Source organism: Octopus sinensis, linkage group LG10 (assembly GCF_006345805.1).
Source record: "Octopus sinensis linkage group LG10, ASM634580v1, whole genome shotgun sequence".
Classification (NCBI taxonomy): Eukaryota; Metazoa; Mollusca; class Cephalopoda; order Octopoda; family Octopodidae; genus Octopus; species Octopus sinensis.
In genome coordinates this window covers 37,031,501-37,055,711 of record NC_043006.1, presented here as the reverse complement: position 1 = coordinate 37,055,711, position 24,211 = coordinate 37,031,501, and the positions used below count along the sequence as shown (strand labels likewise).

The following is a 24,211-nucleotide window of genomic DNA, read 5'->3' as shown; positions in this document are numbered from 1 at the left end:
TATATATATACATGTATATATACAAATTGAGATAGGGGTTGTAAATGCAACCCTCCATGGGATAACATATATCCAATGCTAGTGAAGTACCCAACAAAGTTAATACATAAATGTTAAGGATTGCGATGCAATCAATTCATTTACTGTATTATATGGGCAAAGGTAAAATGATTTACCACAAATTACTAATACAAGATAAGAAAATGGAGAAATACATCTATATAAAATATCAATTACCAGATAATACTCAATCACATACTTTATTAAACCACCACATAAGAGACTGTAGGGTTAAACATAAAAAAAAAACAGAACAAATCAGTGTACATAAAGGAATGTACATAAAAAAGTGTACATAAAAGAATAATGTTGTATAATAAGTAGAATATATATAAAAAAAGAGAATATACATATAAGTAAATATAAGTATAGATTACATCGAAACAGCTGTAAGATGTAATCTATACTTATATTTATATTTACTTATATGTATATTCTCTTTTTTATATATATTCTACTTATTATACAACATTACACTTTTATGTACACTTTTTTATGTACATTCCTTTATGTACACTGATTTGTTCTGCTTTTTTATGTTTAACCCTACAGTCTCTTATGTGGTGGTTTAATAAAGTATGTGATTGAGTATTATCTGGTAATTGATATTTGATATAGATGTATTTCTCCATTTTCTTACCTTGTATATGTTATATATATAATCTATATATATATATCTATATATATATATAATTTAAATTTTAAATTTGTATTTTATATATTTTGTATATTATATTAATTATTTTTATTTCTATGTTTTGGTTTATGTTTTTCATTGTTTGATTTGCCTAATAGTGGTTTTATCTCTAAATATATTATATATATATATATATATATATAATATATATATATATATATGTATATATAATTATATATATATAATATATATATGTGTGTGTCTGTATGTGTGTGTGTATATATATATATAATATATATATATATATACACATACAACACACACACATATATATATATATAATTTATATAATATATATATATATATATATTATATATATATATATATACACACACACAAACCTAAAGAAACTTATGTGGGTAGGGGTACAGTAACCCGAACAAAAGTCTGTTAAACCAGTGGCGTCAACCTAGGACTAAATCACAACAACAACAACAGAAACGACAATAGAATTTATTAATATACTGGAAAATTCAATCTTGCGAACAATATGTTAAGCGAATAAAAAACGAAAAGAATATTACGAACAAGGTCACGGCCGAAGCTTTCTTTCAATCGAGCAAAAAAAAATGTCTTTGTTTTCACTTAACCCTCGGTAAGACATGCCAGTGCAAACATTTAAAATTAAATGCATTCTAACGTTGAATAGGATGTGGTTTTAGTAGCAGAGTTATTATTCTAATGCAGTGGTGTATATATATATATTGTATATATATTATATATATATATATATATATATTATAGCAATAATAATTCTCTAAACGAGATATAGACAGTAATGCTCCATAACAAAAGGGACATTAGCCATTTGAATGTGGCTAGGGACAGGGCAGGGCGGTGGGGGTGTTACTGATGCATTTAGCCCCAGGCGATCATCAACGTCACCAGATAGGCTTGACACCATCACGGTGTCCTCTATCCTACAAAGGGAGATCATTCCCCGAAGAAGCGGATGCCACATACGGACCCAGGTTTCAAGGTGTTTGCCTCTCGTCAACGTATTGTAGGCACCGCCCCTCGACGAACGACTCTCTGTGCAGGATATTTATATATAGATTTTCACGTAAATACATTTACTGATTTCGAAAATCTGTTCGACAGCAATAATAATTCTCTAAACGAGATATAGACAGTAACTGCTCCATAACAAAAGGGACATTAGCCATTTGAATGTGGCTAGGGACAGGGCAGGGCGGGGGGGGGTGTACTGATGCATTTAGCCCCAGGCGATCATCAACGTCACCAGATAGGCTTGACACCATCACGGTGTCCTCTATCCTGCAAAGGGAGATCATTCCCCGAAGAAGCGGATGCCACATACGGACCCAGGTTTCAAGGTGTTTGCCTCTCGTCAACGTTTCAAGGTGTTTGCCTCTCGTCAACGTATGGTAGGCACCGCCCCTCGACGAACTGCTCCTTTTGTTATGGAGCAGTTACTGTCTATATCTCGTTTAGAGAATTATTATTGCTGTCGAACAGATTTTCGAAATCAGTAAATGTATTTACGTGAAAATCTATATATAAATATCCTGCACTGAGAGTCGTTCGTCGAGGGGCGGTGCCTACCATACGTTGACGAGAGGCAAACACCTTGAAACCTGGGTCCGTATGTGGCATCCGCTTCTTCGGGGAATGATCTCCCTTTGCAGGATAGAGGACACCGTGATGGTGTCAAGCCTATCTGGTGACGTTGATGATCGCCTGGGGCTAAATGCATCAGTAACACCCCCACCGCCCTGCCCTGTCCCTAGCCACATTCAAATGGCTAATGTCCCTTTTGTTATATATATATATATATATTTACATTTGATGGATATTTGTCCTCATCTTGTTTGTTGTTAACACAACGTTTCGGCTAATATACCCTCCAGCCTTCATCAGGTGTCTTGGAGAAATTTCGAACATGGGATCTCATTCCTAAAGTATTTTTCGATGTTGTTGTTGTTGTTGTTGTTCAGGTCACTGCCTGGAATCGAACTCGGGGGTTAATAGCCCACGCTCTTAACTACTACACCATACGCCAGTGGGCAATTATAGAGTGACTTTTAGGGCTTATAAATCCAATATTTTCCTATCTTTCCTTAATACCGTTTCCCATATGTTATTCGTATCTGCATGATAAGGACAAATATCTGTCAAATGTAAATAATGTAAATAATGTAAATAATTCCTCATCTCTTAAATATAGAACTGTACATACATATATATTTGTGTGTCTTTGTTTGTTCCCCACCCCACCTTCGCTTGACAACCGAGCTGGTGTGTCTACGTGCCCGTAACTTAGCGGTTCGGCAAAAGAGAGTCCGATAGAATAAGTACTAGGCTTACAAAGAATAAGTTCTGGGGTCGATTTTCTCGACTAAAGACGGTGCTGAAGCATGGCCGCAATCAAATGAATGAAACAAATTAAAAAGAAATGAGTAAAATGGCTTGCGTATCGGAGAAATATAACCAGTTTGTTTCGCATAAATTTGAACAAGAGCATCGTATATGGATCACATGGACCCTGCTTCAGAACCGCTGGGTCCTCTCTTGGTTTATCACGACTGAGTACAATTTCTGAAAGATTTATCCAGGGAAGCGAGAAAACAACGTAAAAGCTCCGTTGATTTGGCGACAGAAAAGTTAACTTCAAACGTCTTACAAGCGACAGAGTTGAACAAGTACAACAACTACTACTACTACTACTACTACGACGACGACGACGACGACGACGACGACTACTACTACTACTACTATGACTACTGCTGCTGCTGCTGCTATTACCGAAGTCACTCTAGAGCCACCCAAATTCAGCATGGCCACACGTCGTAGAAAACATAAACAGTGACAGCTATGAAAGAATGAGGCCACTTGTTAAATAAAATGGGAATTTCTCTATAACAAGAATGTATTGTACATACACCTACATAGGTTCCCATGGCTTTTAATACGTGTTTGCAGTGCATACATACATACATACATACATACATACATACATACATACATACATACATACATACATACATACATACATACATACATATATACATACATACATACAGAGAATGGTGAAATGTATATGTACGTCTTTAACGTATTTGAGTGCACTCGTAAACGTGTACTCAGAAAAGCCATACGAACTTATCCGAACACAAGAAGGTCAGAGCATAGATATTTTTGTTTTTTTTTTTAGTTTTGTTTTTGTATTTGTAGACGCACACACCTTCGAGTTTCCTCGGAGTTTTTAAGCGTGTGTGTGGGGGGGGGGTATATGTGTGTTAATATGTGTGTGCGTGCATGTGTGTATGCGTGGCTGTTTGTCTAAATACAAAATAAAAGATCGATTCTGAAGTAGGTAGCAACGAAAGTGCTCTTTAAAAAATATTTTAGACATACACACATACACACACAAACACACACTCACACAAACACAAGCACGCGTACACGCACACGCACGCACACACAAATATACGCGCGAACGCAGAGGCATATACGCGCGGGTCAGATTTTTATAACACGTTTTGTGTCTCTAAGCAATCTTCATCTCGTAAGATGATGAGTGAGGGAAAAATAGACAGAAAGGAAAAGGGAAAGCGTGAGAGAAGCAAAGAGAGAGAGAAAGGGAAACAGAGGCATCGCAATCAATGTTACCCGCTGTGTGGGGTGCCACTGAGTGGGAACAAGAGGTGTGGTGCATGAGGCTACATTAAATAATATTCGAAAGATGCACAGAAGGGCGACAAAAGAAGACGCGGAAAATTCACAAACAAAACCTAGATATGCTCATCCCTCGTCAGTTATCGTCCAAAAGTCATAGCCATTTCGTGCTTTTAACGATAAGGTTGTTCATTTTGGTGGCGTCAAGAACAAAAAGCTGATGGAATAAGTGAGCAAACGTAAAGGACGGTGACGAAAACGAGCGACACGCGCGCAACACACATACACATGCATGTACACACACACACATACACATACACGTGCGCGTATACATACATACATACATATATACATACATACATACGTATGTATGTGCGCATATGGAGGCGCAATAGCCCAGTGGTTAGGGCAGCGGACTCGCGGGCATAGGATCGCTGTTTCGATTCCCAGACCGGACGTTGTAAGTGTTTTTTGAACGAAAACACCTAAAGCTCCAGCAGGGGGTGGTGACGAACCCTGCTGTATTCTTCCACCACAAGTTTCTCTCACTCTTTCTTCCTGTATCTGTTGTACCTGTATTTCAAAGGGCCAGCCCTGTCACACTCAGTGTCACGCTGAATCTCCCCGAGATCTACGTTAAGTGTTCAGCCACTTGCATGTTAATTCCACGAGCAGGCTGTTCCGTTGATTGGATCAACTGGAACCCTCGTCGTCGTAACCGACGGAGTACCATATTAATGCGTGCATAGAAGTATGTGTGTGTAAGTGTGGTAATCATACAATGTTCACTCATTTCCAAAATTTCCTTGACCTGCCATATAAAATGAAAGCGATGTAACGTAACCAAAATTGAGATAAGAGTATTATAAAAATACAAAATATTCTCAGATAACTACAGATTTCGGTCCGAAAAGTTGATGTTTAGTCATCTGTTAATGTTGACATAACATTTCTGTAGCGACAGTAGTTTTGCTTCTTCCACATATCTCACACTAGATTGAATAGTTCTCTATAAGAATATCTAGCTTCTAGCTTTTAGCTTTCATCGTTTACTTGTTTCAGTCATTGGATAGCAGCCATGATTGAGCACCGCCTTGAAGGATTTAGTTGAACAAATCGGCCTGAGTATTTCAGTTTTTTTTTTTTTAAGTGTTTTCTTCTAAGTCTTGTCCAATCGTTCCCTTTTGCCGAAACGCTAGGCTACGGTGACGTGAGCACATCAACCAACGCCGGTCACCGAGCGATGTGGTGTGCATGTGTGTATGTGTGTATGTCTGCGCATGCGCGCGCGTGTGTATGTTAACAGACAGACAGACAGACAGATAGATAGCGTCACACCACTTCGGTCAGCTAGTTTGGAAAGATCTTTTAATTCTTTGTTTGTGCTAGTGAATTTGTTTTGTTTTTATAACGTGTTTTTATAACGCATGAAGAGTTCTTAGTAAAGATTGTCAGGAATGAATTTGAGATATTTATCTGAGGTTATTTAAATACTGATATTTCAAAAAACAAAACTTGTGCCTATTTGTGATGTTTAAAAGATATTAAAAATTATTCTAACCACCAGAGTATTCTCGGATTTTCTACAATGATGTGATTTTCATGTTGATAACGAGAATTGCAATCATTTTCTCTAGAATTTCATAATAAAAGTATTACAGGCGTTTAAAGATGTTTATAAGTTTAGCTAATCAGAAGCGTTAATTACCTTCATATCAGTAATCGCAATTGTCTGTTTCCATGGAACAACATAAATATTATCGCTCTTCCTTTTAGGATTGCGATTCTGTTTTATATTCCTGAATGAAAGAACTTAGTAGATCCCGATTTTACGTAAAGAAACTAGGAATCAGTTGCACTACAGGTGTTGATTAGGAGGATCTATACCTTGATGGTCTAATCTTGAATTGTCGAAATTAACGAAAGTATTTTGGAGGCGAAAATATAACAAAGGAAGAATGTTACCTAAACAATGAGATTTCGAGACAGGAGAGGTGACTTCTGTCCGATATATCATTTCAAGATCGTGACACACTGGAAGAGTGCATTCGACAATCGATTCTGCCGGGAACAACGACGAATCTTTTCATTTTCTTATCTTTGACATGTGGATGACAACTTTCTCTATTCCTTCCAAACACAGCTGTAAACAGCGGGAGTGAGCCAGAACGTTAAAATTTAGTGCGCATGCACAACAGAGTTCAAGGTCAATCTTTGTCAAGCGGTTTCACTCAGCGTGCTTTAGCTTCGTTACTATGGCCACAGTCCGGATACTTATTGATCAGACCTCGTATTTCAATAGATGAACCAACGAATCTTTTCATTTTCTTATCTTTGACATGTGGATGACAAGGAAAATATTAAGGTTGTTCATATCTTGGGAGTTGCAGTTGCAAGAAGGGCCAAGAACTCCTGAAATATGCATATAATACATCCGTTACATGTTTCTTTATCTTCGATCGAATTGTTTTCGTAGATGTATTCGTATACAAAACGTCTTAACTTTCACTGCTGGCTCTAATTTCTAAAGAAGATCTGTAGAGATAGCTTTAAGAAGGGATGTGTGTGTGTGTGTGTGTGTGTGTGTGTGTGTGTGTGTGTGTGTGTGTGTGTGTGTGTGTGTGTGTGTGTGTCTGTGTGTCTGTGTGTGTGTGTGAGCTATTAACGATAGAAACAGCTTTTGTGATTAATATTAACTAACACATCCAAGTTAGGCTGAATATATACACATACATACATACATACATACATATATATATACACATATACGCATACATTCATACATTCATACATACACTTACATGTGTGCGTGTGTATGTATGTATATATATATATATATATATGTACATACGTTCATGCACGCACACATATGCACACACACACACACACACACACACACACAAATACACACATATAACATGCACACAGAGGGAAAGAAAGAGAAGCTTTTATAATCAGTTACAAACTAACACATTTTAAAGTGCGTAAGCCTCAAAGGGCCACAGTTCTTTTTCTTGTACTTATTATTCCCCCTCCGCCATTTGTCTGTTTTTACTTCTGTTATTCTTGTAACTGAAGCCCGATTCCACTTGAAACTCCAAACCATTTCTTTGTACCGTTGCCCTTCAACCACAACAACATCATATGTAAATATATATATATATATATATATATAATATATATATATATATATATATATATATATATATATATATATATATATATATATATATATATATATAGACAGCAATGTCTATGTTAAGCCTCTTGAATATATATATATATATATATATATATATATATATATATAATATATATATATATATATATCTTGTTATTATATTTCTTCATCTGATCTTCGACAGTACCATCTGTTTTTTTTTTTCCACATTTTCTCAGATTTTCATAATTGATAAGTTTTTTGTAGTAGTATAGTAGTAGTAGTAGTAGTAGTAGTAGTAGTAGTAGTAGTAGTTGCTGTTGTTGTAGATGATGATGATGTCGCTGCTGTTATTCATGTATTTTTGTAGCCTTATGCCAACCCCGCTGTTGCAGACATATTTAACCAAAGTAGTTCTAGTGGTGGCCGTCTCAGACCTATAATCAAAGCTATTCCACCTGTGAAGATTCCGTTTCTATGTATATCTTAGACTGCGCTCAATGTGTCCTTCCTTTTTTCTTTTCCTTTTTTTTTCTTTTTTTTTATTTCATTTTCTCTCAGAGGAAACTGGTTTCGTTTTCTCGTATGTCTATACATGGGTGGGCTGAAAAGTTCATAGGTTGACTATGAAGGAATGATGCTAGAGTAGTGAAGTGAAATCTTGTATGCAGTAATTTCAACTCTTCTTATTAATGACTACATTGTTTTTTTACAGGTAATCTGACATCTGACCGTTCAAAGAAGACTTCAAAAGTAACTAGTAGCGACTTCCCTTGAAAATGGACAAAATTTGGTATCGTGGTGTTATCAAGTGCCTGGAGGAAAAGGGCTAAGCCTCGTGTGTCACCAATTCATTCATCACTGATTCAGGATAGCACGGTACGCTCAAGAGTGAACCATGTTACGCTTATCACGGAATGATCTGTGATATTACGGATCGGCGGTCAGTCAAAAGATTCTGCTTGTACCGCAAAAACGCACCACAGCAACCACTCCCAATTCTTAGCTACCAAGAATGCACTGACTATCGCTTGTGTTTAACATTCTCGTACTCATGAACAGAAAAAATATACGTGGGCGCTTGATCCTAACAAATAACGCAGCCGAGTGTATTCTCTAGAGGGAGAAGGAGAGATGATCAAGAAAACACGCGACGGTGGAAGCTTCGTTTGCTGTAGGCCGCAAGTTTGGCGTTGGTGAATCTACCTTTTATTCCATTTGCAAAATGCACAAACATGATTTATTCTTCACTATTATTTATTTTTTAAAAACCAAACTCTCGTGATTAACGAGGGTAGATGGACAGTTCAGTAACAATCTCCGTCCTACGCTACTTGTTGCACTTGTATAATATTTAGATGACGTAACTCTGACGTTTTGAGCTTTTCATTCTCTCAATAGCCTATCCATTTCAACATAACTCGCCGATGACAAGCACTTTTGTGAGATTCTTTGTCATTTTCCAGTTATGAAAAGTATAAGTGTCATTCTGAATACTCAATTTAGAAAAGTAACGCGAAGCTTGATATACATGGTCTTGGAAGCAAAAGTTGCTACTTCCAAGATCAATAAGTATCTAATAAGTATCTGATCAATAAGTATCAATACTGTTGCCATAGTAACGAAGCTAAAGCACGCAGAGTAAAGCTGCTTGGCATAGATTGACCTTGAACTCTACTGTGCTTGCACACTAAGTTTTAAAGTTCTAGATCACTTCTAGATTTACTGGAAGGAAGGTGTGTAGCGTGTGATCGTCGCATTGACCATAACAGAGAAATTTTATAAGAGAATCTGCATCAAATTTTGCCAAAAGTTTGGCGATACCTGCTCAGAGGCCTATCCAAAGTTTTCATCGTTCTCGACACAATCAAGATGATCTTGTGCAACTGAAACCCGTGTGTGTTTTTTGGCCAGCTAAAAGCATTTTTGGCACAAACTTTGCATACACGCGTCTCATACCCAAATCGTCAGTAATAATGGACTGAAGTGAACCGTAACTAATCTGCACATCCTCTGATAACTTATGGATGGTGATTCGACGATTTCCCTCGCAGCTGCACGTACATCTGCGATGTGTTTCTCAGTTCTGCTGGTTGCGGGTCTCCCAGAACATTCATCAATATCGTCTGAACCATTCGCACACTTGTGTGCGGCTCATACACTCCTTTCCATACACTTTCTGCAACTTCCCGTAGGCCTCTGAGCAGGTATCGCATTGACAACTTTCTCTATTCCTTTCAAACACAGCTGTAAACAGCGGAAGTGAGCCAGAACGTTAAAACTTAGTGCGCGTGCACAATGGAGTCCAAGGTCAATCTTTGTCAAGCGGCTTCACTCTGCGTGCTTTAGCTTCGTTACTATGGCCACAGTCCGGATATTTATTGATCAGACCTCGTATTTCAATAGATGAACCAATGATAAAATTTAAGAAATACACGATTAAAATACATATACATATATATATTGTATTTGGTTTTTCGACTTATGTTTCAGGAGGAAAATACAAACAAGACGGAAAGTAAATGTCATGTTAGGAGAACTGGAAACAGTCGTTCCCACCCATCTCCATAAGGTAAGTTGTTTTTATATTTTGATGACGCACATGTGAATACACATATGTAGACAGACATACGAGGGAGAGCTGAAAAGTTTCTGGCTTTAAGGGTGTCGCGAAAGGCCTGGTTGAAGACCCAAACTACCGAGTTCTTTTACAGGGTTTAGAAAAACTTAAGGACTGCTGCAATAAGGGTGTTTAATCTGAGAAGGGAATATGTTGAAAAAAAATCATAATTAACTGATCCTCCAGTATTTTCTTTTACACGCAGCCAGGAACTTTTCAGCACCCCTTCGTAGACAACAAGCAGGCAGGCAGGCAGGCAGGCAGGCAGGCAGGCAGGCAGGCAGGCAGGCAGGCAGACAGACAGACAGACAGACAGACAGATAGATAGATAGATAGATAGATAGATAGATAGATAGATAGATAGATAGATAGATAGATAGATAGATAGATAGATAGATAGATAGATAGATAGATAGATAGATAGATAGATAGATATCGAGGATTGCCCTGTATAATGTATATATCTTTATATAGGACAGCAGAACGATACCTGAGAGAATTTGGTTGCTAAAGAAGGTCAAGAAACTATGTAGCAGCCCCCACGTTAGTTCTTATTAATATCAGCTGATGGCGGCGGTGGCGGCGGTGTTGGTTGCGGTGTGGTAGGAGAGAGTGGTCACGGTGATAAAGGACGAAGTAAATGAAAGGTCAGAACAGAAGAAAGTAAACTTTCAAGATTCCTAAGGTTAAATCCCAATTTTGTTTTCCCTTGGGGAAGTACTTTGCCCAAAGTGACGCCTCCACTAAATTGTGAAGTGAAAGAAGGAAACGGCCCCAGCATGGCCACAGTCTAAGTAAAAAGATAAAAAGATGATAAAGATAGATAGATAGATAGATAGATTGATAGATAGATAGATAGATAGATAGATAGATAGATAGATAGATAGATAGATAGATAGATAGATAGATAGATAGGTAGGTAGGTAGGTAGGTAGATAGATAGATAGATAGATAGATAGATAGATAGATAGATATAGATAGATAGATAGATAGATAGATATAGATAGATAGATAGATAGATATAATAAATACACACACAAATTACACGTGCGCAAGCACAAAGACAGGCGTACATCCATCTATACAGCCATCCATCCATAGACACACACATACACACATACATCCATACATATATTTGCTATACTTCTATATGTATGTGAGCGCTCACGCACACATATCAATGTGTATACGTAAGTATATACACACACATATATACAAACGAGTTTATGCACAAATGTATAAAATGTTTATATCTTTCTTTGAATTTATTTGTATACAGTTTGCCTGTGTATATTTAAAAAGACTTAACAGAGACAATCGGTGAACTGTAGGTCTTGAAGAATGCTCAAAGATCAAGGCCAAAGGACACAAGCTCTGACCCAGAAATGACCTCTACGATTTGAAAGGGGGATGGCAAAGGGAAGCTGGATTAAAAACAAAGAATGAAGTTGAACGGGTATCGTACAGAGAGAGGGAGAGATAGGGGGAGAGAGAATGAGTGGTTGTTCCGATTCCTTTCTCTTACCATTTTGCTTCGTTCAAATATAATCAAAATTATAACGTGACAGACACTTCATTGAAAGAGCGCAACAAAAAGAAAAACATGGAAGACAGTAGTGGAGATGATAATGCTGCTGAAGAGGAGACAGAGAAGAAGGAGGGAAGGAGGAAGCTAATGATGTTGACCATGACAAGGATGGTGGTGGTGGTGGTGATAGTAGTAGTAGTAGTAGTAGTAGTAGTGATGGTGGTGGTGGTGGTGGTCGTCGTCGTCGTCGTCGTCGTCGTCGTGGAGGTGGTGGTCGTGGTTGTGAGTAAAAATTATCAAACTTGAAACCCCTCTTTTATTCTTTTACTTGTTTCAGCCATGTGACTGTGGCCATGCTGGAGCACCGCCTTTAGTCGAGCAAATCGACCCCAGGACTTATTCTTTCTAAGCCTAGTAAGTATTCTATCGGTCTCTTTTGCCGAACCCCTAAGTTGCGGGGACGTAAACACACCAGCATCGGCTGTCAAGCGATATTGGGGAGACAAACACAAACACAAACATATATACACATACATATATATATATATATATATATATATATATATACATATGTACGAGGGGCTTCTTTCAGTTTCCGTCTACCAAATCCACTCAAAATGCTTTGGTCGGCCCAAGACTATAGTAGGAGACACTTGTCCAAGATGCCACGCAGTGGGACTGAACCCGGAACCATGTGGTTTGTAAGCAAGCTACTTACCACGCAGCCACTCTTGCGCCTGTAACTTTTTTTTTAAACTTTTCAGTAAGATGTGAATTAGCCCTTCGAGATTCAGGGTGGAAAATTGCATCAATACATCAAATTTTTTAATTTTCACTAAACTTTAAAATTTCCACTAGTGCACTCAAACAGAAAAGTTCCCTTTACTGGTACTTTTTTTTTTTTTACCACGAAAGGATGAAAGGCAAAGTCGACATCACTGGAATTTGAACTCAGAACGTAAACAAGGACGAAATGCCACTAAGCATTTTGGCAGGAGTACTAACGATCAAATCCCAACTTTGCTATTCATTTCTCTGAGGTCGATAAAGTAGTACCATCTAGTACAGTGGTTCTCAACCGGGGTCCGTATGGCCTCTCAGTGTCCATGCAACAAAATATCAAATTGGGGGTCCACAATAGTATTTATAGGGCCCCTGGATAAATTTTGCTTTAGATGTATGTATTGATTATGTATTGCAAGAAACAGCTGCGTTTCTTTCTCTAACGTTTTACATAGTTCAATCTACACGAGTTTAATGTAGGAAAAACAATATAGGAATTTGAAAGAATTTTCCATAAAACTAGTTTTCAAGCATCGAATGGCTATGGCGGTCCATCAGAATAAAATAGTAATCCAAGGGGTCCATAGATAAAAATGGTTGAGAACCCCTGATCTAGCTATGACAATTTTTGCTGCTATTAACCAGTTCTCAGAAAATACATTGGAGGAATGCATTTCCCACTCTCCTTTCACCTTCGTCTTGGAAAAATTGATGAGAGTTTGGCGTAAGAGGGAAAGCTATACTCTCAAACATTTCAACAGCATCAATCACAGGATTTCTTTCGTCATAGCCACCAGACTGAAGAAATGCATCCAACTTCCTTGCCAGTGGAAAAGTGGTCCGTTCCTCTTGATAGATTAAGCTGATAGTCGGGGTCGTCCTATATGTGATGAGCAATTGTTTGATACAAAGCAAGTTTAGAAGTTCTGTAGCGATTCTTTCAATAGCTCCTCAAATCGTGAAATGAACAACTAGAAAAAGCATTGAAAAGAGAAGTACGCCATGACCAACACGAAAACAAGCAAAAAACAAAAATTCTCAGTAGTGAGGCTTCAGTTGAGGACTTAAAAATCTTTACTTGGCCAAAGCATTTTCATAAATTTGTTCCAAACGTCTATGTTTGTTTTCAGGCATTTAGTTAGTCCTTATTTATTATTAGGTTGTCTGGAAAGTTCTGAGCGTTATTTTTTTAATATGCAAAAAGAGAATACTTCATGAACCGTACTTTTAGAAACTTCCAACTCTTCAAGTTCTCTAGTCTTGATATTTAAATTTTCTTGGATTTTTACCTTCAAAATATCCAATTTTGAAGGTCTTCCACTGTGATTGTCATCTTCCAAGCTAAACTCTCTAGCTTTAAATTTTGCAATCCACCTTCGAACAGTTGATTCATCTCCAGCATCATCGCCATAAACTTCACAAATGTTTTTGCAAGTCTTTGCAGCATTTTTTCCTTTTTTAAAAAAGAAAAGTATTATAACGCAAATATGAAATTTTTGGTTATCCATTTCAAATGTCAATAAAAGGTAAGCGGAATGGAAGATAAATCTATTTTTAGTCAGGAACAAAGAAGAGATGCAATTCCACTTCAAGCAACGCCAAAGTTTTAACTGTGTTATGTTTCAGGTGTGTTCAATGCGGCATTAAACGATTTAGCTTTAAAACGCTGAGAACTTTCCGGACAACCTAATATGTTCTGAGTACTATAGAGCTTTCATTTCATAAGCCCCAAATAATTCTGGTGGTTGGCAAAAGCTGAGATTGACGTGTATCATATACGAGGATGCCAGGGAAATATGTTCTGTGTTATGCACGGGGCAGGAAACGGGTAAATGAATGTAGTTTTGGGTGGTATTCCAAACCATCGTTATATTTTGTTTAATTACAGTTACTGTGATGACAAGAAAAAGACTGCTTGCAATTAATTTATGAAAGCACGAGTGGGAGACCTCCCAAACTCACTAGTGGTAGGTGGCGGAATTTCTCTAAAGCTTGCTGTGAAACCTGTCATTTGGCTAGACGCCTATTAGTCACTGTATTAAATTACCATGTGCTGACGATAACTGTCGAGTTTTGCTGATCTATAAACTATTACCGTAAACATCTTTTTCCTCTGGACGTTATCGAATGACAAAGCATTTTAGCGAAACCGTGTGAAAAAAACGTCGCCCGTAGACAGCAATTGTTTTATATACAGCATGTTTGTTCATCTTTTGCATATGGTGACCTGACGATAGGCTTTTTGCATATGGTGACCTGACGATAGGCTTTTGCATATGGTGACGTGACAATGATTATGTCTCTCTTGATGAATATATATTTTATCGTTGTGCAATGAAGCCATATGTAATACGAGGTAATAATGCATTTTTATTATTTTATCTAAATAATGTTTATCAGACGAAAGATTATCGACATTAGGTTTATTATTGTAAAGGCCCGAAGACAACGAGCTAACAGGATCATAACCACACCGAACAAACTGTTTAGTTGCATTTCATCCGGCTTTACGTTTTACATTCAAATCCTGCCGCGGTCGACTTTGCCTTTCATCCTTTCGGGGTCGATAGATTAAGTACCAGTTGAGTACTGGGGTCAATCTAATCGACTGGATGCCTCGCCCAAAATTTCAGGCCTTGTGCCTAGCCTAGAGTAAAAAAAGATTATAAAGGACAGGATCGTAATAATTCCGAACAAAATGCTTAGCTGCATTCCATCCGGCTTTACGTTTTGTATTCAAATCTCACCGCAGTCGTCTTTGCCTTTCATCCTTTTAGTTGAACCCCGGGGCCAATGTAATCGACTAGTCCCCCCACACACACACACACACAAATTCCAGGCTTTCTGACTATAGTACAAAGAATTATTACAAAGCCGGTGAAGGTGACGAGTTGACAGAATCGTTACCGCCCCGGACAAAATGTTTAGCGGCATTTCTTCCGATTTTACATTTTGGGTTCAAATTCTGCCGAGTTTGACTCTGCCTTTCATCTTATTGGGGATCGATGAAATAAGTACTAGTTGAACACTGGGGGTCGATGTAATTGACATACTCACTCCCTTAAAAATGCAGGCCTTGTGCTAAAATATGAAACCATTGTTGTAGAGGGTTCATCATCGTCACCATCATCATCATTATCATCATCATAATCATCACCACCACCACCATCAACGAGCAGAATCGTTAGCACACTGGACAAAATGCTTACTCTTTTACTTGTTTCAGTCATTTGACTGCGGCCATGCTGGAGCACCGCCTTTAGTCGAGCAAATCGACTCCAGGACTTATTCTTTGTAAGTCTAGTATTTATTCTATCGATCTCTTTTTGCCGAACATCTAAGTTACGGGGACGTAAACACACCAGCACCGGTTGTCAAGCGATGTTGGGGTGGGGGGACAAACACAGACACAAACTTACCACACACTCACTCCTACGCCAGCATTTTTTCTGGTTTTACGTTCTGAGCAGAAATTCTGCAGAGTTCGTCTTTGCCTTTCATGCTTTCAGGGACGTAAAAGAATCAGTTGAATTGAGGGGGTCAATATAACCAACTAGACACTGCCCCTAAATTTTCAGGACTTGTGTGCCTGTATTTGAAAGAATCGTTTTATGGAAATAATGTGAATGGATTTGTGTCTGTAGGAAATAGTTATGTTGAAATTTACCAAGAAAGGATTAGCTTACTGATAGGATTAGCTTAGGAGTAGGATTAGCCCATTGAAAACTATCTCCATATAATAACCTGGGAATTAAGGTTCATATTTTGTATCATAAACACACCATTACCGATTGTCAAGCAGTGGCAGGGGGGGAAACATACACAAACTCATATACACATACACACACACACACACACATGACAGGCTTCTTTCAGTTCCGCCTACCAAATCCACCCACAAGGCTTTGGTCGGCTTTAGGCTAGAGTAAAAGACACTGGAACGAAGCACCACGCAGTGGTATTGAACCCGGAATTAAGTGGTTGAGAGGCAAGCTCATCACACAACCATACACGCACGCACGCACACACACACACACACACACACACACACACACACATAAATTCCCTTACAAGACACTATTCGGCCCGGGGCGTTTTAGATGACACTTACTCAAGGTGCCTCGCAAATGGGACCGAACTCATAACGAAGTGGTTGCAAAGTGAACATTTTAACTACACAGCCATGCTTTTACGGCAACATTATTTTTTTTTGTTCTCGTGTGCACACCTTATAAATAAAAATATGAAAACAGATTCGAGAACCAGTGGGGTGGAGTGTAGTTCGACGGAGGGAGATTTGGCTGCTATTTCATACAACAGCTTGAGCGACTGCTTAGAGAACCGCTCATACGTTACCTTGTTTAATATATTGATATGTTTAGCAATGGGACGCTTAACCTAGACAGACAGACAAATATAACCAGCTGTATTCCAAATATACTTTCGCACATACACAACTCTTCTTACGACTTCAGAAACCACTCCCCACTGTCTTCCTATTCCTCTCTCTCTCTCTCTCTCTCTCTCTCTCTCTCTTTCCCCGCTCTCTATCTCTCACCCTCTCGTGTGTGTGTGTGTGTGTGTGTGTGTGTGTTTCCGTTTGTAAATTTGGTTCACACGTTGAGTGAAATGTTTTCCAACATAAGCGATATTCTGTGTTTATAAATATACCGCGATTTGTTTGTATAGACACACGTGGGTGAACGTGTCTTAAGCTCCACAAACTAATATAATATTTACACACACTCAAATGCACACACGTTATATAAATGTGTGTGCGTGTGCATGTGCGTGCGTGTGTGTGTGCGTGTTATATGTTTATTGAGGCGGCGGGGTGGCAGACACTTTAAGTGCATCGCACAAAATGCTTAGCAGCATTTCTTCCGGTTCTTTCCCGCCAAGTCAACTTAGCCTTTTATTCTATCGGGATCTAAAAGAACGAAATCCTGTCAGATATTGGGGCCAATGTCATCGATTAAACGCCCCCTGTCCCTAAAATTACTAGTCTTCTGCCAAAGTTTTAAACAATAATTATTATTAAGTTGGTGCATAATTATCGTGGGTTTTTTTTTATTTTTCAAAAAATTTTGTTCAACAAAAAGAATAACAACATGTAACAGAAACATCTTTAAATGATTATTCCGGAGCATATTCACCATCTACTTCTATTACCGCTTCCCATTTGCTTGGCAGCCGGTCGGAATAATCATTTAAAGATGTTTTTGTTAAATGTTGTTATTGATTTTGTTGAATAAAATTTATTGAAAAAAAGCTGCAATAATTATGCACCAACCTAATATTAAGGCGGCGGACGAGGAGGCAGAATTATTTAGGCGCGTCGAACAAAATGCTAAGCAGCATTTCTTTCGACTTCTGAATTCAAATTTTCGATCTTCTAAATTCAAATTCTGCCTAAGTTGAATTTGCCTTTCATCATTTTGGAGTTGATAAAACAGCGTACCAGTCATGTACTGGAGACGATGTAATCGACTTCCACACCTCCACCAAAAATGGAAATATTAAAACCTACTGGCTTTGTGCCAACATTTGAAACTTATCATTAAGGTGGCGAACTGACACCATTCTCAGAACGTCGGATAAAATACTACTTTACATTTTCTCTGGCACTTCTGCGTGCCTCAAATTCATTGTTTCAAAGTCAACGAAATAGGTGTTAGTTGAGCACAGGGGCCAATCGACTAGCCTCCACCCCCACCACCCTCAAAATTGCTGGCCTACAAGTAGCTTGCTTACGAACCACATGGTTCCGGGTTCAGTCCCACTGCGTGGCAACTTGGGCCAGTGTCTTCTACTATAGCCTCGGGCCGACCAAAGTCCTGTGAGTGGATTTGGTAGACGGAAACTGAAAGAAACGTGTCGTATATATATATATATGTACATATATATGTTTGTGTATCTGTGTTTGTTCCCCCAACATCGCTTAACAACCGATGCTGGTGTGTTTACGTCCCTGTAACTTAGTGGTTCGGCAAAAGAGACCGATAGAATAAGTACTTGGCTTACAAAGAATAAGTCCTGTGGTCAATTTGCTCGACTAAAGGCGGTGCTCCAGCATGGCCACAGTCAAATGACTGAAACAAGTAAAAGAGTAAAAGAATATTTTGCTCCGCGGAGCTCTCGGTCTTGCTTGCTCTGGTTGATTCTGTGAGAGTGAACAGCAGCCTGTTGTCAGAAGTCTCACAGAGTCTTTCCGCAAATTAAAAGACTTAATACTTAGATATTAATTATCGTGGAAGATACTCAATACCCATTATTATTATTATTGAGTGAGAGAGCAGTGCATGCCATCAAAGTGACACTGGGGTAAAATATACGAAGCCCAATATACCCATCATGACTACCCGTCTGATAAGGGTACACCAGGCACATGCATCACAACCATATGTGCGCGACATGGTGATCTCATATCAAGATAAACAGCACATGACCTTACAGGTGGGGCCCAGTTAGAATTTTCTTCAGGTTGAGTAGCCCATCCCGCTCAAAAGGTCCCTGAATAAGGGTTGTTTAAGGATGTTGAAAGAACCACCCATGTTTCCAGAGGTGAATTATTCAAACCCCAAAGAATCCCTCTCAACACATGGCTATGATGCTCCCCCATTACTTCTGCTCGTGATCAGAGATGCACATATCGTCAGCCACTAAGGAACATGCTCAACTGGTTAAGGTCAAACAATTGACAAGCAAATCTGTGGTATTGAGCAGAATATTTGCTGTAGCCCATCTTTTATACCAAGACAAAACAATGTACATGATAACACTTCCAATCAGTTAAGATCAGAAGCCATGAGAGCCACTGCCTGGTACTGCATCAGGGCATTGTATTGAGCAGAATATTTGCTGTAGCCCATCTTTTATACCAAGACAAAACAATGTACATGATAACACTTCCAATCAGTTAAGATCAGAAGCCATGAGAGCCACTGCCTGGTACTGCATCAGGGCATTTATTATATTATTATTATTATCATTATTCAGTAGTTTTATTTTTATAGCGTGCTTTCACTTCACTACCGAGCACAGCTCTGTGTGCCTTGGGTATGTGCTGTGATTTGTTGTGATGCTCTGATGGTTATTGTATGGAAAGTGTTCTGCGTAGGATGTGTGCAGTGCCTAGTAGTGCAATTTTCTGTATGTTATATGTGTTTGTAAGTCCTGGTGTTTTTGTTATGTATTTGTCTGAATATTTTTTTATCATGCCTAATGCACCTACTATGATAGGAATTGTTTCTGTTTTCAGATTCCACATTCTAGTTACCTCTATTTCCAGGTCTTTGTATTTTGAGAGTTTCTCCATTTCTTTTAGAGACACGTTGTCATCAGCCGGTATTGATACATCAATTAGAAAGCATTTTTTTCTTCATGATCTCTGACAACTATATCTGGTCTGTTGGCCTTAATTTCTCTATCTGTGTGTATCGGCATATCCCAGAGTATGGTTGCTTTCTCGTTTTCTGTGACCTTTTCTGGTGTGTGCCTATACCATCTTTTTTCTGTTGTTATTCCATAATGTTGGCATAGCTTCCAATGTATGTAGGTTCCAACTCTGTCATGTCTGTGAATATATTCCTTCTTAGCCAAGACTGGGCAGCTAGAGATAATATGATTTATTGTTTCTTGTCCATCTCCACATATTCTGCAGTTACTTGTAATATTTCTTTTCATTACATGTTTTTGGTAATTTCTGGTGGGGAGGCTTTGGTCTTGTGCTGCAATTAAAAATCCCTCTGTTTCTGCTTTGAGTCCTGAGCTTCTCAACCATTGCTGGGATTTTTCTTTGTCTATTTCTTTTGCGTTTAGTTTAGTCCAGTATTTACCATGAAGGGGCTTTTCTTGCCATCGTTTTATCATGGTTCGTTGCTGTTCTATTTTTAGTTTGGATTTCATTTGTTTTATAGCTTTTGTTGTTTCTTCATCTTCTTCTTCTTCTTCATGTTTATTAGGTGGTATGATTTCTTGTTTGTATTTGTCAGCTTCCTTAAATACTGAGAACAGTTTTTTGTTTTGCTCGTGTTTTGCCGCTATCTGGATCAGTTTTCCTTCCTTCTGAAGTAGATATTTTTGCAGTCCTATGGTGGTTATTTTATAGTAGTTTTCCAGCTGTATAAGGCCTCTACCACCTTCTATACGTTGTATATATAGTCTTTCTATGTCAGATTTTGGGTGATACATCCTAGATCCTGTCATTATTTTTCTTGTTTTCCTATCTATTTTGGTCAGTTCATTTCGTGTCCAGTTAAGGATATTGTAGCTGTAACTTATAACTGGGACAGCTAAAGTGTTGATACCTATTATCTTGTTTTTAGCATTGAGCTCTGTGTTTAGTATTGATCTAACTCGTCTATAATATTCTTTTTTTATTTTCTCTTTCATTTGTGGTGTGTTGTGTCTTATCTAGTTCATGGATTCCTAAGTATTTGTAAGTTTGGCTTTGGTCTAATTCTTTTATTTCATTGGTTTTATCTAGTGTGATGTTGTTACTCTTAACTAGTTTTCCTCTTTTCAGGGTTACTTTGGCGCATTTTTCTAATCCAAATTTCATATCTATTTCTTTGGTAAATCCATGAAGTCTTTAATAGTGTTTCCAGCTGTTTGTCATTTGCAGCGTATAGTTTTAGGTCATCCATATATAAAAGGTGGCTGATCGTTTTGCCGTAACATTTATATCCACATCCAGTTCTATTTAGCATATCAGATAGAGGTGACAGTGCCAAGCAGAAAAGGAGTGGAGAGAGCGTGTCTCCCTGGAATATTCCTCTTCTAATGGGGATGTCTTTGGTTTTCATGAGTCCCTCTTTTGTTTGGAGGTGTAGGACTGTTTGCCATTTATTCATAGAGTGCTCTATGAATTTTATGATTGTTGGTGCTACTTTGTTAATGGCTAGTGTTTCGAGGATCCATGTGTGGAGGATGCTATCAAACGCCTTTTTGTAGTCAATCCAGGCCATACTGAGGCCTTTCTTCTTTCTGTGGCTGTCTTCAGTTATGGCTTTATTAATCATTAGTTGATCTTTACAGCCATATGAGCCTTTGCGGCACCCTTTCTGCTCTTCTGGGAACAGTTTGTTTTCGTCCAGGTGCTTGTTCAGCCTTTGTGATATCACTGCAGTAAATGCCTTGAACATAGTAGGGAGGCAGGTTATTGGTCTGTAGTTTTCTGGTTTTTCTGTTTCATTTGATTTGAGAATTAAGATGGTTTTCCCCTTCGTGAGCCATTCAGGCATTGTCTCTGGCTCTGCTAGTACTTTGTTAAAGTTTTCAGCCAGCTTTTTGTGCATTCCTGTTAGATATTTCAACCAGAAGTTGGGGATCTTGTCATGCCCAGGTGCCTTCCAGTTGCTTAGTCTTTGCAGTGCCTGGGTGACCTCTTCAGTTGTTATGGGGGTCCAAAGTTGTTCAGATGCCGAGTTTGTTATTCTGATACTTCTTTTTTTTTGGTGCTTCGTTCGCCGACCATATTTCTCCCCAGAATTCTTCCAATTCTTCTGCCGTTGGTGCTGCAGTGACTTCTATTTTATTTTTTCCCAGTTCTTGGTAGAACTTTTTGGGGTTAGAGTTGATTTTATTTTTTCCCAGTTCTTGGTAGAACTTTTGGGGGTTAGAGTTGATTATTATTATTATTATTATTATTATTATTATTATTATTATTATTATTATTATTATTATTATTATTATTATTGCCTTTGTACTACGTTGTTAGCTGTTCACTACCAATGATCTAAGGTAACACCTCCTATTTTTCGAGCACGTTCCGGAATATTCGAGCGGTTCCAAGCCGTGCTGTTTTCTACAAGTGCTCTACCCTTATTGCAGCCCCTATTTGTTCCATGTACTTCTCAAGATTTTTACTCACTGTTCCCAGGGCTCCGACAAGTATTGGTATACTACCACCTTTTTCATCGACCACAACTGCTCAACCTCCTAAGCTAACCTGTCATAGCTATCGACTTTTCTTTCTTCCTTATCGCATACCTTGTTGTCAGCTGGGCATGCTATCTCTATGATCCAGCACAGTTTGCTTTCTATTCTTCTTATCATCATCATCATCATCATCGTCATCGTCATCGTCATCGTCATCATCATCATCATCATCATCATCATCATCATCATCATCATCATTATTATTATTATTATTATTATTATTATTATTATTATTATATTATTATTATTATTATTATTATATAGTGCTGCGTTCTGAGTTCAAATTCCGGCGAGGTCGACTTTGCCTTTCATCCTTTCGGGGTCGATTAAATAAGTACCAGTTACGCACTGGGGACGATGTAATCGACTTAATCCCCTCCCTCAAGCTGCCCTTGTGGCAAAAATTTTAAATCATCATTATTATTATTATGATAAGTGTACACCAGGCACATGCATCACAACCATATGTGGACAACATGGTGATCTCATATCAAGATAAACACGGCATGACCTTGCAGGTGTGAGGAGCAGTTAGAATTTTCTTCAGGTCAAGTAGTCCATCCAGCTCAAAAGGTCTCTGAATAAGGCTTGTTTAAGGCTGATGAATGAAACACACATGTTTCCAGAGGTGAATTATTCTAACCCCAAAGAATTCCTCTCAACACATGGCTATGATACTTCCCCTGCTACTTCTGATCGTACATGCGTCAGCTGCTAAGGGACCTACTCATCGGGTTGAGTTAAGCTCAAGCAACTGACAAGCAAATCTGCGGTTTTCAGCGGAATATGTGCTGTCGACCATCTTTTACGATCAGAAGCCATGAGAGCCACTGCCAAGTATTGCATCATCATCACAACCATCATCATCACCATCATCATCACCACCACCACCACCGCCGCCACCACTATCACCATCACCACCACCACCACCACCACCACCACCACCACCATCATCATCACCACCACCATCATCATTATTACAATGAACTAAAAACAAGCTAAGTAAAATGATATATTTGTGGAGTGAGGTGGAGTGCATATCTTTGTGTTTGTCCCTACACTATTTGACAACCGGTATTGGTTTGCTTACGTCCCTGAAGTTGGTTCTGCAAAACAGCCCATTAGAATAAGTAGCAGGTCAGGCCTAAAATATGTACAGGGTCGGTTTGATTCGTAAAATCCTTCAAGGTGGTGCCCCAGCTTGGCCACAGTTAGATGACTGAAACGAGTAATGGAGTAAATAATACCATCTTGCTTAATACAAATATAAACAGTGGTTATGGGACCCGTTTCTAACCATTTTGTACATGTTCCATATTGAGGCTACATAAATGTATATGTACATACACATCTACACGGACACACATTCACACAGATATACATATATATATACATACACATTCAACTGTGAACACAAACATACGCACACTCACACACACACACACCGTCCCCCTTTATTATCTCCTTTGTAGGACAGCATTCCCAACGGGCTTGTAACCCTTCGCCCGTTTTTTTTCTTTCTTTACTTTTCAAGCACTCTTCCACTGTCTGACTCTGGATGAAGGACTAACGTCCGAAAAGTTTTGAGTCCTAACCTACAACATTTGCTAAAACTACACAGACAGACAGACAGACAGACAGACAGACAGACAGATAGATAGATAGATAAATAGATAGATAGATAGATAGATAGATAGATAGATAGATAGATAGATAGATAGATAGATAGATAGATAGATAGATAGATAGATAGATAGATAGAACGGGCTTCTTGCAACTTCC

General features: G+C 38.4%; 1 protein-coding gene across 5 annotated transcripts in view; it reads left to right on the top strand.

The window, feature by feature from the left end:
* The window catches only part of LOC115216654 (transmembrane protein 198), a 174,872-nt gene that overhangs the window by 9,259 nt on the left and 141,402 nt on the right, over window positions 1-24,211 (top strand). For all 5 annotated transcript variants that reach the window (XM_036506573.1, XM_036506571.1, XM_036506574.1 and 2 more), the window contains exon 2: window positions 10,050-10,128. The gene's annotated coding sequence lies outside the window, so the exon portion shown is untranslated. The remainder of the gene's footprint in view (window positions 1-10,049; window positions 10,129-24,211) is intronic.